Source organism: Merops nubicus, unplaced genomic scaffold (assembly GCF_000691845.1).
Source record: "Merops nubicus isolate BGI_N331 unplaced genomic scaffold, ASM69184v1 scaffold6495, whole genome shotgun sequence".
Classification (NCBI taxonomy): domain Eukaryota; kingdom Metazoa; phylum Chordata; class Aves; order Coraciiformes; family Meropidae; genus Merops; species Merops nubicus.
In genome coordinates, this window is record NW_008610166.1 from 53,427 (window position 1) to 66,962 (window position 13,536).

Sequence of the window (13,536 nt, forward strand, 5' to 3'; positions counted from 1 at the left end):
GTCAGAGGATATGCTGGATGTGGTGTGGGATGTGGAGGAGACGCTCCCCCTTCCTTCCCTGCACGCCCACCCTGCTCAAGAAAAGGAAAATAAAAACAAAAAAAAAACAAAACAAAAAAAAAAAAAAACAAACAAAAAAAAAAAAGAGAAGAACAGCAAAGTGTTACCTGATGCTTTGTTTAAATTCTGATAGCAAATGTGATCAATTATGGTTGATGGCTTTGATCCAGTCACTGAAAAATATTCCTGGTTGCAGCCATCACTGATGTTTTCTGCATTTTTGTACTTTAGAAGTCAATTAGAAAATTAAATGCTCTGCTTCATTAAAATAATTTTGAAGATTATGTATTTGCATTTTAATGCAGTAAGAATGATGCCTTAGAAGACAAATTCATATTGTTAAATAGTTTAATTAAGATGAGTAATGTAAAATAGGGTGAATAAAAGCCAGTGCATTGAGACCTATAAGCACTTCTGTGCTTGCTATTTGCAAATATTATTTTAGTTTGAGGTCTTCTAAAACTGTCCACTTCCATCATATTCTTAAGTATATAAAGTTTTTGTGTCTTGCACTTTTTGATGTTATAAGAATAAAGTGAAGGTATATCAGAGAAACGATATTACCTTTCAGATTTGTTTTGAAAAAAAAAATCCATTCTCTTACCTGGCCTGGCCTCATATCCTGAAAGTGGCCTTGATAATGATTTCTAACATCCTAATGAAGTATAAGCCTTCTAAAAATTGGTAAAAATGCTTCTCAAGAGCTGTCTTATTTCTTGAAATGTTTGTCACTGGGATTTTCTTAGCGTGACGTATTCTTCATGCACAAAATTCATACTGGAAATACTTCTCAATTAAAGATTTTTAGCATTTTCTAGTCTCATGCCAAGTAAAATTGTGAGCTGAGCCTTTTCTAACCTTTTCACTGTTAGTCTTCCTTTATGGCAAGTCCATCTCCTTCCTCAAAGGCAAAAGAGAATGTCTTGTAAGTGTTACTGCCAGACTGGTTCAGTATTGCACGTACGAATGCTGTAGTCCTCAGTCGCGTGGCAGCACGTTCTGCTGCTCCGAGAGACAGAATAATCTTTCCATCTCAGCCTGTTTCAGCAGTCTGGGAGAATAGTAGCCTTAAATGAGACTCAAACCAACCAAAACCTTGATTTCTTCTGGAGCTCTGCTTTTGAAGCATAAATGTTCCCTATGCCTTCTTTATTTTGACTTGCTAATTGTAAATAAGATGTTGAAGATAACATGTGCTTTGAAGCTTGTATATGTGGTCTTTTATTTAGATTTAATCCTTTAAACATTTGGCAATAAAACATAAATAGCAGAGCTCTCATCTTTAGATCAGCTGTAAGTGAATCATTTAAGTTTTCAACATCCTTCCAGTTTGGGAGAAAGACAGTAGCTTCAGTCATATTTTGACTGCATGTGTTGATAAAGTGCTATGAGATTTGCTAATCAGTATTTTTAAATGGAGATATATAACTGTTTCTTCAGTGAAGGAGCAGCTTGTCTGCTGAAAATAAAGTCTTAGCTTGTGCTTCAACAGGGAGTTAAAATCAGAGTGCTCTTCAGATTCCTTTTGTATTGGTAAGCAGGGAGGAATGGTGAACAATATATTTTTACGTTATATATGAACCACTCATGATGGAAAGCAAGTTTTGAAAGAGGGGAAATATATAGGCTGAAAAAAAAGTCCTTTTAGTGTGGACAAAAAATTGTCTACCTAATACTAGAATCTTTTTAATATGAAGAGAAGATTGTGCATTAAAAATGCATGTTGGGTGACATGATGTGCTAACTGAAATGTGAAATTCTTTGTTATATAAAAACCAGAACTCCAAACATTGCCTCTGTCTTATTTTCAGGAGACTTTCTCACTTTCTGTCTTACGCTATTTTTCCTTCTATAATTGGTCCTTTTAACTTCTTGTTGTGCTTGTAGAGAGCCTTTTGGCCTTGCAGTTTCCAAGAGGAAACACAATTGTTATTGTCATTTCAGGTACTGCAAAGCATGGTACAGATCTAGGACAAAGAAAGGACTGGTGTTTCAAGTTAGGCTGCAGAAAATTTGAGCTTGCTAGTTTCTGAGAGAGCACCACTGTGGCCTTGCTTTGCAAGGATTTTGTCCTCTTCTAGCTAACTTGCATTAAAAATACAGTTTTGGTTTTTTTTTTTTTTTTTCTCCTTTTCCCCCCTCACTGGTGAAGGTGCTTTTCTGTGACTTTTCCTGTTAGGCAAAAGAACTGGGCTGTCTGAATTGAGAGTATTTCTTTGGAAATTTGCCATTGAAATCACCAATGAAATCATCCTTGATCCTCCAGGGAAATTAGGAAAGAAATGCAAAATAATTTTAAGTCATTACTGAAGAAGTCTTCTTTAAAAGAAACGTTTGGAGATTTCAGCTGCTGCGTCACAGTTGGCACCTGAAATCAAGAGAATGTGCTATTCTCTACTTTTCTGGAGTTGAAAGCTTGGTTTTCCCACATGGAAACAGTAGAATGCTGTTAAATTCTGCAGAATCTAGGTTGAATTTTCTTTTCTGTATGAAAATATCTGGTCCTTGAAGGATCAGTCTTCTAGTGAATGCAACAGATGGACTGCATCTGTGCTGCTGTCTCTGAGGGACTCCCAAATCACTGCATTCTTGTCACATCTGGAGGATCCAGTTTGATGCCAATAATTAGTTCCAGCACATGCTCAGATTATACTTTTTCAGTTGAAAAATATTTTTTTTCAATATTCCATTTAATATTTATTATTTTCCTCCTAGACTCTATGCCCTCAATGTGGCAGAGGGAAGCAACTCAAGTATTGGTTGCTGCTCTACTGGTTCCTCAGTCTTTGAACTGGTGGCTTTAGTGTCTCACCTATTTCTCATAGTCATTCAGTGGTGAAACAAGCGAATGCTCCAGTCCTTGGCTTTTGTTGATAAGGTTGGCAGCCCTCCCAGCAGAGCTGTGAATTGGTCACTTTCCTTTGGTTGCAACTGGAGAAGTTGGGAGCGCAGTCAGGAGCCAAGAACATGGTCTGAGAGGTAGTATTCAGAACATGAGGACACCATCAAAAGAAGCAGCTGCAAAAAAAAAAGTAACTTGACAGAAGTGTTTCATCACAACAGTCCTTTCTACTGACAGGCTTTAGGGTGGGAGGACAGAGAATACAGAGCATTGTCCACCAGCTCTCCAGCAGTCACAGAAGGTGTGGTACATCCAGGGAAATGTTTCTGTAGGCAATGTATCTGAAGGTGATGAAATATGCAGGAAACAATCATGAAAGCCTGTGTCCTATGCAGCATTGTAGAATAATTACATTGGAAGTGGCCTCTGGAAGTAATTTCTCCAGTGTCCCACTCACATCCTCAGTAGATTGCTGAAGCCCTGCTCTGGTTGAGTATTGGTTGTCTCTAGCAATAGACAGGTCATACTCCCTGGGTATTGCTTCATGGCAAAGATGTGTGTGTTTGTTTTTTTGTTTTGTTTTTTTTTTTTGTTTTTTTTTCCTTTAATATCAGATTTTTCTCTTGCTGCAACTTGTGACTGTTGCCTTTTGCTCTGCATGTGGGTGTGTTTCTGAGAAGAATTTGGCTCCATATTCTCTGATGCCCACTCATTAGGTAGTTAAGACAGCATTAGATCTCCCCTAAAGCTTTCTCTTCTCCAGGCTGAACAAGCCCAGCTCTTTCAGCTTTTCCTCATATTTCATATGCTCCAACACTTCATCCATCTTCAGTGGCCCTCCACTGTAGTGACTGCAGAGTACTGATGTGGTACTTAAGAACCTAGACCTGAACGTGGCTCTCCACATGCAGCCTCATAGTGCATAGAGAGCAATAGCCACATCCCTTGATGCTGGCTGCACTCTTGCTAATGCAACTCAGTACGTGTTTGCCCTTTCTTAATGCAGGAGCATGCTGCTGACTCCTGCTCAGCTTGTCTGCGGGGAGCTCCAGCTCCTTTTGTGCAAGCAATCCCTTAGCTGGTCAGTCCCAGTCTGTAGTGTAGCAAGGGGTTACTCTGTCTCAGGTGTGAGACCTTTCAAGAAGTTCAAAGATAGAGGCTGCTCCTGTCAGCCTGGTTCTCCAACTTGCCATTCCCTCTGAATGGCAGCCCAACCTTCTGATGTATTGACTGCTCCCCCAGCTTGGTGCCATGTGCACACTTGCCCAGGGTGCCTTCTGCCTCGCTCTCTCATTGCTAGTTCAGACAGTGTTGCTCCCCAGGGGTGCTTGCAGTAGCTGTCTGCTAGCTGGACTTTGTGCTGTTAATCACAGCCCTTCAAACTTGGCAGTCCAGCCAATTGTATTCTTACCTTTTAGGCCAGTTAGCCAAACCATGATGTCTCAACTGTTGTGGTCTGCCATGGTGTTCTTAAAGCCAGTCTGAAGCTTTGCTGAAGTCAAGATAAGCAGCATCCACCACAGTGCTGGTTTCCCCTTGGCCTGTGCTGGGTGGAGTGCGGTGTAAAACTGGTGGGCAGGAGACACTTTGCTCAGGGGTGCTGCTCAGATGTCTTTCCACTCATCTGTTTAAGTTGTTGGCTAGTGCTCTATATGGAGAATTTATCTTTCCTCAGTGTCCAGAGTGATCTGTACCCTCATAGGCAATATGATGACAAAGACAGGTGCTCATTGATTATGTTTGTAATTATAATTATTTTTTGAAGGGCTGGTGACTAAAGCCTCTTCCTGACTTAGAGAAAACCCAGATTCCCTTCTGTAAAGGGAGCTAAAAGCCAAGAGGGTAGTTGGGGCTGAACTCTGCCTGCTTTCCTTTTGAAGCTATTGTTGCTGTGCAATCTGAAACGCAAGAATCCTGGGGCCAGGAGAAGAGCAAACAAGTGGAAGCTTTTGTAGTTGAATGGCTGGGCTTTGAGAGGGTGTATACCTAGTTCACCATCTTTCTCTTAGGTAATTTGTGTGTTTTTTGTATTTCAGTAATGTATTTATTATATATGATTATATTGACCTAATATCCCAACAGTTCTGGCAGCAGGACTGTAACTCCAGTTTGCTTCCTCCTAGCCAAGGGTCCTGGTGATGGAGGTGTGGAATAATAGCATTTTATGGAGAATGTCAGTATTACAATCCCCATCTTCTAGTTGGAGAAACTGAAGCACAGAAGGGAAGCAAAAATGTCTTGCTTCTCAAGGCAGTAAGATGTGTAGGTATTTCTGTCCCCTGTGTGTCTGTACCTCATACTGCCGCCTCTCACAGTGTAGGAGTCCTGTTCTGCATACTATTCTCCTATTTGATTTTTGCCAAGACCCTGGAATATACTTTTCCAAGCATATTGGCTAAACATCTTGCAATTTTTAGCTAAAATTGTGTGGAGGAGCAAGTTCTGCAGGCTCACTAGCTCTGGTGTTGTCCTGAGCTCGTTATCAAAATCCTAGGCTGAATTTTCTAAGTCTCCGTGGTCAGGGAAAAAAGTCATCATTCTTCTTGAAAGCTTTGCAAATATGACACAATCGGTGAGCAGCTGTAAACACAAGACCACAATAGCATTCTCAGTTGTTGTTGGGAGCAGAGTTGTATTTTAAGAGCTTGCCGTCAGCGCGTTGTAGAACGTTATTTGAAATTACACTGCTAGGTTACAATAAAACTGCAAGGCTGTGTGAAAGCAGTCTGAGGAGATCTTTCCCAGCATATCACTGGCAGTTTTTATTTTCCCAGAGGCAGACGATATGTACATCATTACTGATGTTTTTTTTTTCTTATGAAGAATTCCAGCAGCTGAGATAGGTTTACAGCTTCTTAAAAACTGATAATGAAAAAGCAGGCTCTGTGCTGTGAGAGAGATATGAGATAAGTGCTTGCCATTGCTACAGCATTCAAAAGAAGATAATACAGGGATAAAGGTTGAAAATGACACTTCAGGAAAATATTCCTCATTTTCCATCTTGATTAAAATCATTTAATGAAGGTTGTTAAGTTTTAAGAACGTGAGAAATGCCATTTGCAAGTAAATTAACCTCAGTTTGCTCGCTAGCTGATGCTGTGCAACATTGTCTTGTGATGCTTTGGGAGCTCCTACTTAAGTGAAGTAAATATTGACAGTAATGCCTACAGAATTGCAGTGTCTGTGTCAAGTGGAGAATGGCAACAGATTGCCTACTGAAGACCTGGGCTTTCAGTAGGAGATTGGTTATGTGTATTCTGGCCCTTCCTATCCTCCTCACTCCAGTAAAGGGTTTTCCTTTTGTTCCTTAAGGATTCCCTCTTAAAGATGAGTAACCATTAGACACAGAGTTGACACTTGCCTTATCTTTTTTAGCAGTGAGAATTGATGTGTGTATTTATGAGGTGATTTTAGAGCTAATGCCTGCAAAATCAAATTAAATAGTAAACAAAAAGATTTTAAAGGGATTTTTATATTGGGAGTTTCTTAGCTGTGTGTTTCGGGTAATAGAGGCATGAAAGCTAGGATGGGCCTACTTGAAAGGAGAGACTGAATCTGTGATATACATTGTGATATACATAATACTTTGTATTGTAAGGAGCTCAGTATGTCATTAACTCTTAAGTCCTTTGTGCATGTTTTGGACAGGGAGACAAATTTGTGTTGATTTGCATATCATAAACCCACTGGCTAAATCAGGGTGTTGCATGAAAATGGAATGTAGCTTGGGTCTTTAAAAGGCAGGGAGATGATCTGAAAAAGAATTGCTGACCATATAGTAATATAGTAATGTTACTTACTGGGAGATTATAGCTGAAATGTTTGAAAGTTTCTTTCTCTGAACCTTTCAAGAGACTCATGAACCCCAGAGTCAAAATGTATATTGTAGTAAAATAATCAGATTATTTCAGAGGATTTTGCCAAGGAACTGTTGTCTTCATTATGAAAAAATAAGGAATGATGGGATGTTCTTTGTGGGACAGTGGCAAAAATGGAAACAGAAACCCAGTGTCCTGAGGCACAGCCTAGAGTCCCTCTGGACTATGCCATTCAATTGCCTGGGGAAAACTGATTCCAAAAGGGAAGCATTTATTTCCCACCCTTTTGTATAGATAAAATATAAAATGTAACAAATACCTGCGACTGTGTTTTCCCTGCTCAAGAGATCATCACAGATTTATTCTCATAATTGAACTCTCTGAAAAGTTAGCTACCTTAAAATCTCACATATGTGGTCTGTCTTCTGTGCTGTATAAACTCCTCCCTCCACCTGCTGTATTGTACTCATTCAAGGACCAAATTTAATCTTTTCTAGAGGCAAGTTTTTAAGACAAATTTGTTTTAAATTTTAAATGCTGTATATTATGTCCTTGAAGGGGCATGTGTCATACTGAGAATTGTGTCCATTTCAGAGTGTGATGCATCACTTGTTTCTAGCCCTGATAGCTATTTTAAAATTGGTATTTGATTTTTTTTTTTTAAGTTAGAAAAGCTATTGCAGTTCTTCTTGTTGTTTTTTTCACTTCTTGTTAAGCCCTCTTCAGTTGGGCTTTCAGGAAGTGAAGGTATCTTTTCGCCCTGCCAGTGACAGCTCAAGGTCATCCCTCCTTTGTGCATTGCTGGGAAGTAGAAATGAAGATGTGGTCACATATTGCATCTTGTCCACAGGTTGGTAAATTCAAATGTGCTGGCTCTGTTGCTTCTGTTTGTTACCATATCCCAAGGCACCTGGCTAACTGACCAAGGAGGTAATGAGAATTTTCTACTCCCATACTGTTAAATAAACCTCCCTTCAACACTCTTACAGTGGCACTCTAAAACATAGCCTATGCAAGATGCATTGTTCTGTATTTGGCAAAAAGCTTTATTACTAACTCATTTGGTTAGGCTGCTATTTATGAACCATAAGGCAAGACTGCTTTAGAAAATATAATTATCTTTAACAAAAATAAAACTCTGTATACCTCTGTGCTGTTACGACTTCCGTAGGTTTCTGGTACAGAAATCTTTTTTTATATTTAGTGTAGGCTTTTCTTAAAGTGAAAGCATGGGTTGAGGATTTTTCAACCCACCGATGCGGCACGTCAGTTTAGCTCCACGTTTTCCTGTTTATTTTGCTGGAAATGAAACTAGACTGGGGAGTTCAGCTGGTGTAAAGGTGGTGTGCTGTCCTGACTCAAAGCACTGCTGATAGACTAGTCCTAAGTGCCCAGTTTTCAGCTCCATACTAAATTTAAGTTCTGTAGCAAAGCCTGGTGGTTGGGGAGGTTATTGTGAGTGGCTGTAATGCCTTCAATCAAACTTACTTTGATTACTACAAGGCAAGGAATTAACAGCTGGGTAGCATTTGTGAAAGTGTTGCTCGTCCCGTGCCCAGGAGGAAGGCGGCCACATCCGTGCAGTGTTTCCTGACAGAGTGCTGAAGGTGTTGAGGAAGGGGGGGAATGCAGAAGGCTTTCCCACCTGCTGAGGTGAGTGAGGCTTCCTGATCAACAGGGAGACCCCATCAGTGGCAGGGTGTTCCTCACTGCCAGCCTCTGAGCACAGAGGCTTCCTTTGGCTCAAGTAGCAAAAGAGGTTTCTACAGGTATGTGCCTACAGAAGGTTTACTCTGTCATTGTCTTACATGACGTTTGCTGATAGTCTCTTAAAGGCTTTTGAGGATGAGAATTTTAACATATCTGATCATTGTGCTTCCCACCAAAAGCCATTACGGAGTCAGCAGCCTCAGAATGGCAGGGATGCAATTCAGTTTTTGGAAGCTATACTTTTTCTTAAAGGTGCTAGCATCAGGAATTTTCTGCTGAAAGAGTGGCACTGTTTTACATGTAAGATAATAGATAATGCCTGTGCACAGATAAATCAAGTTCACAGATACTGGCAGGAAAGCAGCATCCGAGTTTTGGTGCACACTCTGCCATGTCCCAGTGCTGGGTACAGCAGCTGCCGTGCTCCCATCTCAGCAAGGTTTGTTGAGATAATTCTCTGAGGAGCACTTAATACCGGTGCGTTAGACTCAGTATGGGTATGAGAGCAAAGATGTAACACTTGGCGTCTAGCATGGAAAATGTAAAACATTCTGTGCCTACAGAATTCGATTTTGTTCTGGTTTAACTGAGCACTGTAATGCTACTTTATGAAAAGTATAGCTGGGTAGTTACTGTGGGTAACCCAGAGCAGTGCTGTGATGGACTTTCACACAGGAAAATAAGGAAGGTGTTATCAGTTTGAAAAGATTTTGGTTTACTATAAAGCAGTTATTCTGCAAGCTTTTTCTCTTATTTGTTTTAAGGTTTCTTTTTCAGATAAGGTAGGTCTTTGTGTTTTGACTCAATCTGGGGAGAGCTCTGCGAACAGTGCTACTTGAAAGAGAAATTTGAGAAGGTGGGATGGATGACTGAGAGATTGTCCCAGGCTCTGGTTTGGATGAATGCTTTAAGCTGGCTGGCTTCAGAAAGAAGTCATCGTGCTTTGCCCTTGCCTGCTCTGTCCTCCCCCAGTCTGTCCCCTGCCTCCTATCAGCACAGGTGTTTCTGCAGTAATATGTGAACTGGGGAGTTAATCCAGCTTGAAAACAGACAAAGAAAAGAAAAAATACTTATTTCAGACAGTTCCTTAGGCTGATTTGCCACATTGCTGCACAAATAGCAGTCCAGGGAAGGGAGCGGTAATGGGCAAGAGTCAAGCCAGTTTGGGACAAACTAAGATTATTCTGGTTTTTATTTATTTTTATTTATTTATTTTAAGGGGTGGGGTGGTGTAGGTTTTTTTATTTGTTCTGATTTTTTTTTTTTTCCTTTAATCTTTCCAAACTCCTCCATGTGGTGTTTTCTGAAAAGCAGAGTGTCAGGATCAGTGCCGACAGTGCTGGTTTTCCTTTGCCACCTCTTAGCAGGCAATGATCTTTCTCTGCCTGTAGTTTCTGCCACTTCTCTGTCTCAGCCACCTGCTTCACATTTCCAAACATGTGTGTTGCTGCTGCGCAGGATACTCAGTTGTGATCTCAGAAGAGTTCTTCCAAGTCTGCACCTTTTGAGTCCTGTGAAATTCTTCTTTCACTGTTGGTACAAGAGTCATAACCTTTACAGATTTTGTACACAGGGAAAAGAACTGAACTCCTTTACGTTAGTTTAAATCTTTGCTATTGGTGTCCTCCTTCCCAGCTGCTTTTTTTATGTCTGTTTTATTATCAAATAGTCATTCTGTGCAGACTTTTTGACTGCATAATTTCATACCTGCCTATGTGTTTGAACTCTTTTCAGACAAGATGTTTTTTGCAGTGATTTTACTACTTTTATTCCTTTTTCCCCTTGCAGCTTGAGCTTTGTTCCTTTCCTGGTGCCTCTCTCCCATTCTTGTCTGCCAGCCCGGCTCTTCTTTTAAGTTCTTCCTTAAACCTTGCTTCTCCTAGCAACCTCTCTTGTTTTCCCTCACCAGCACTTGTTCAGTTTACTGTTCAGGGGACAGGGTCTCTCTTTCTTGTTTGGAGACCTTTTGTTGTTTGAATATAGCCAACTGTTATTTACATGTGGTAACATCATCCAGGTTGAAGATTAAGCTCATGTCTGTCAAAACTTTAATATTTACATTTTCACTCTGCCTAAATTTTCTTTTCCCAAAGTAAATATGCTAACTAGATTATCTTTCAGTAGCTTAGTACAGATATTCTTTGCATATTTTATCTGTTTGGTATCCTGAATAATTGCAAGTTGGCTATGCAAGCATTTTTGGACAGGAAATGTATTTTTTAACTTTTTTTTTTGTGTTGTGCTGTGTTTTAAATTTGCATGTGACTATGTAAATATTTTGCAGTATCCCACAAAGCAGGTTATGTACTTGAAGTCAGTAACACTAAGAATACAGCCTAGCCCAAACCTTTGAAGACAGTATTCTCCAAGGGCAGCGTTTCCAGCTGCATATTCAGCTAGTCTGGTGCGCTTTTGAAAATGTTCCTTTAAACGGGAATGACTCTGACGGCAATTATTAAGAAAAGCTAGAGCATTAATTTAGTAGAGACTGAGCTGTGGGTGTGCTGGGGAGCCTGAAGGTTAATGCAGCTCGCAGGGCGTTGGACCCATCCAGTCTAACCGGCTGCGGCGCCACTCAGCAGCCCAGCTGCCCTAGATTTTGTCTCCAGTCACTGGAGGTAGAGGAGGGGAGAAACAGTGTCAGAGGCTAATTCAGCTCTTAGGTGAGGCAGAAAGCCACACTTTGACTCTCTTTTGGTGCCATGAAATCAGACAGGCTGAGTGCAGCCCAAAATGACTGTCTCCTCTTTAATAATCTGCCTTGGCTGGTGGATGGTGCTGATTTACTGCCTACAGCTTTGTCTTAACTATAAAAACAGTGACGTTGCATGTGGTGAAGGGGAACTGCTAGAGACACGTCCTGATTTACCTGGGGAAGGAGTGTGGCACTGCTTTTTGCCTTTAAGTTGGGGATTTTAGAATATAGTATGTAGAAAAATTCAGGCTTTGGAAACACAGGCATGTGGCTGTGTGCGAAGAGGGGAACAAACCCCTATAGTCCAAAACATGATGCTTTTTTTATCATGTATTAATTGACACATAAATAAACATAGCTTTTTATAAAAAAATGGCATTTGTGCCTACCAGTTGGATTTGTTAAATGCTGTTTTGGTTTGTATGCTCGAGTGCAGCCTGTGCTACGTGGACTTCTTTGCACAGAAAAAATTGCAAATTTAAACTTTGGAAACTGGCTCTTTAGGACTCGAGCCTCCAGGCAAAGCATTTATTAGAGTTATCAGAAATGAGTTTTTGACAAAACAATTGGTTTTGGCGTTTATTTTCTAATAATTTCAGTTAAGAGTCATTGGGAAGAGAAATGTTTACTTTAAACAATTAGCGCTGTCAGTCAGTTTTAATTAATTGCTAATTAAAATGGTGGAAGTTTGTAATGTGGCAGAGATATAATTGTGATAAGTCATAATCAGAAATCACTTGGTGTATGAATGTATGGAAAGGGAAGTTTGTGAATTGGGTGTTGAACTGGAAGTGAAATGGAAAACTGGGTTCAGGGCCAGCCAAATGCTGCCATTAGTTTTCCACCCTGGTATCACACCACTGATGTGTTCACCCTCCCTTTGGCTGTATCTCCTCTGTGTGTTATTGTAAGGGCTTCTAGGAAATTCCCATCTCTTATGTAGCTTATACAGAACCATAACATTGAAATTGCAAGTATTTAATTTCATTTAGAACTTGAGAAAAATTTGGTAAAATAATCTTAGTTTTTTTTTGTTTTCGGTCAGATTTCCTCTTAAGCTTTGCTTTTTTGTGTGCTGCCAGCTGAATTGCTCTTGTTGAGTACAAAGAGTGACTTGAAGTATTTTGTATATTTAATGGATCTGGTCTTAGTTTTTGTTAGGAACAAAAAGCATTTTGGCTTCAGCTGAAAAAAGGTAGCGTTTCATCAGTGGACAGCACAGCTCTTATGGATGTCAAATTTCTGCTGAGTGGCTTGCAGTAACAATTCCTTGGCATTAGTCCTCTTGCCACGGTATGGCTGGTTTTGTAGCAAGCTTGTAAAAGGTAAAAAAAGCTTCTGAGGATGACTTAAAAAAAATTAACTAACCAAAATAAATCCAAAACTCTGTCTTTTCTGTGATACTTCCATGTGCCTGTATATCCCAGATGTGACATGCTACATAGTGGAAGAATTTTGACACAGTAGCATGAAATAATCTGTCTGATGGTTTCCTGTCAAACAGTAAAATAAAGATATTATTGTTAGGAAACTGTTGTATTTTAGGACTCCTTTTTAAATTGCAATTGTTATTTTAAAAGCATCTTTCACAACTTATCCCTGCATCTCTCTATATAACTGGCAAATGGCAGTCTTGCCTCCTGCTAAATGTTATACTGAAAACCAAGGGGGTTCCACTAGATGCAAGTACTGTAGGATTGCTGGAACATGTAAAAGGTAGGCCTATCTGAAGGACAAATGCATGCTTGTTTTAGTATTTTGGGGTTTAGGTTTCCGGTACTATTCATTTCATCGTGAACTTTTGTTTCCTCTGGTGCTGGGAATGAGATCATTGTTGCTGTGAGTCATGGTGCTCTCACATTATCCACAGATTACTAAATCATAAAGGCAGAAAGGGAGCGTTCTGGCCACTCGATCTGACCTCTTGCATCACGTCAGTCAAAGGATTTGCTTGAATTAAATCTTTTGAAGTAAAGCCTTTAGACTTCTCATTTTATTTTAAAAATTTCCAGTGATGGACAGTCAGTTGCATACCTTGGTGAAATTAGCTTAAAGCATGAACAGTAAAGGAAAAACAGTTGAAACTAGTAATGCTTTTTTCTTTTTCTCCTTTTTTTTTTTTTTTAACAATTGGGTGCATTTATAACCGTAAGTCCCCCCATGTTTTTATGTCCCGTTACTTGGTGTGTGTATCCTTTTGAGAACTTTTCCATGTGCTAGCAGTCTCCGTATGTAAAATTATCATTGTTTTCTTTCAGCCTCAAAGAAAACATTTATCTTGTGATTGTATAATTTTTGAATACATATTAAGTATTATCTGCTGTTCTCAGCTGTTGTGTGTTCTCCTGAACTGTTCCAACTCTGAAAAGGAGTTTGAAAACAACTGCCTGTTTTTACAACTACTTCCTGCT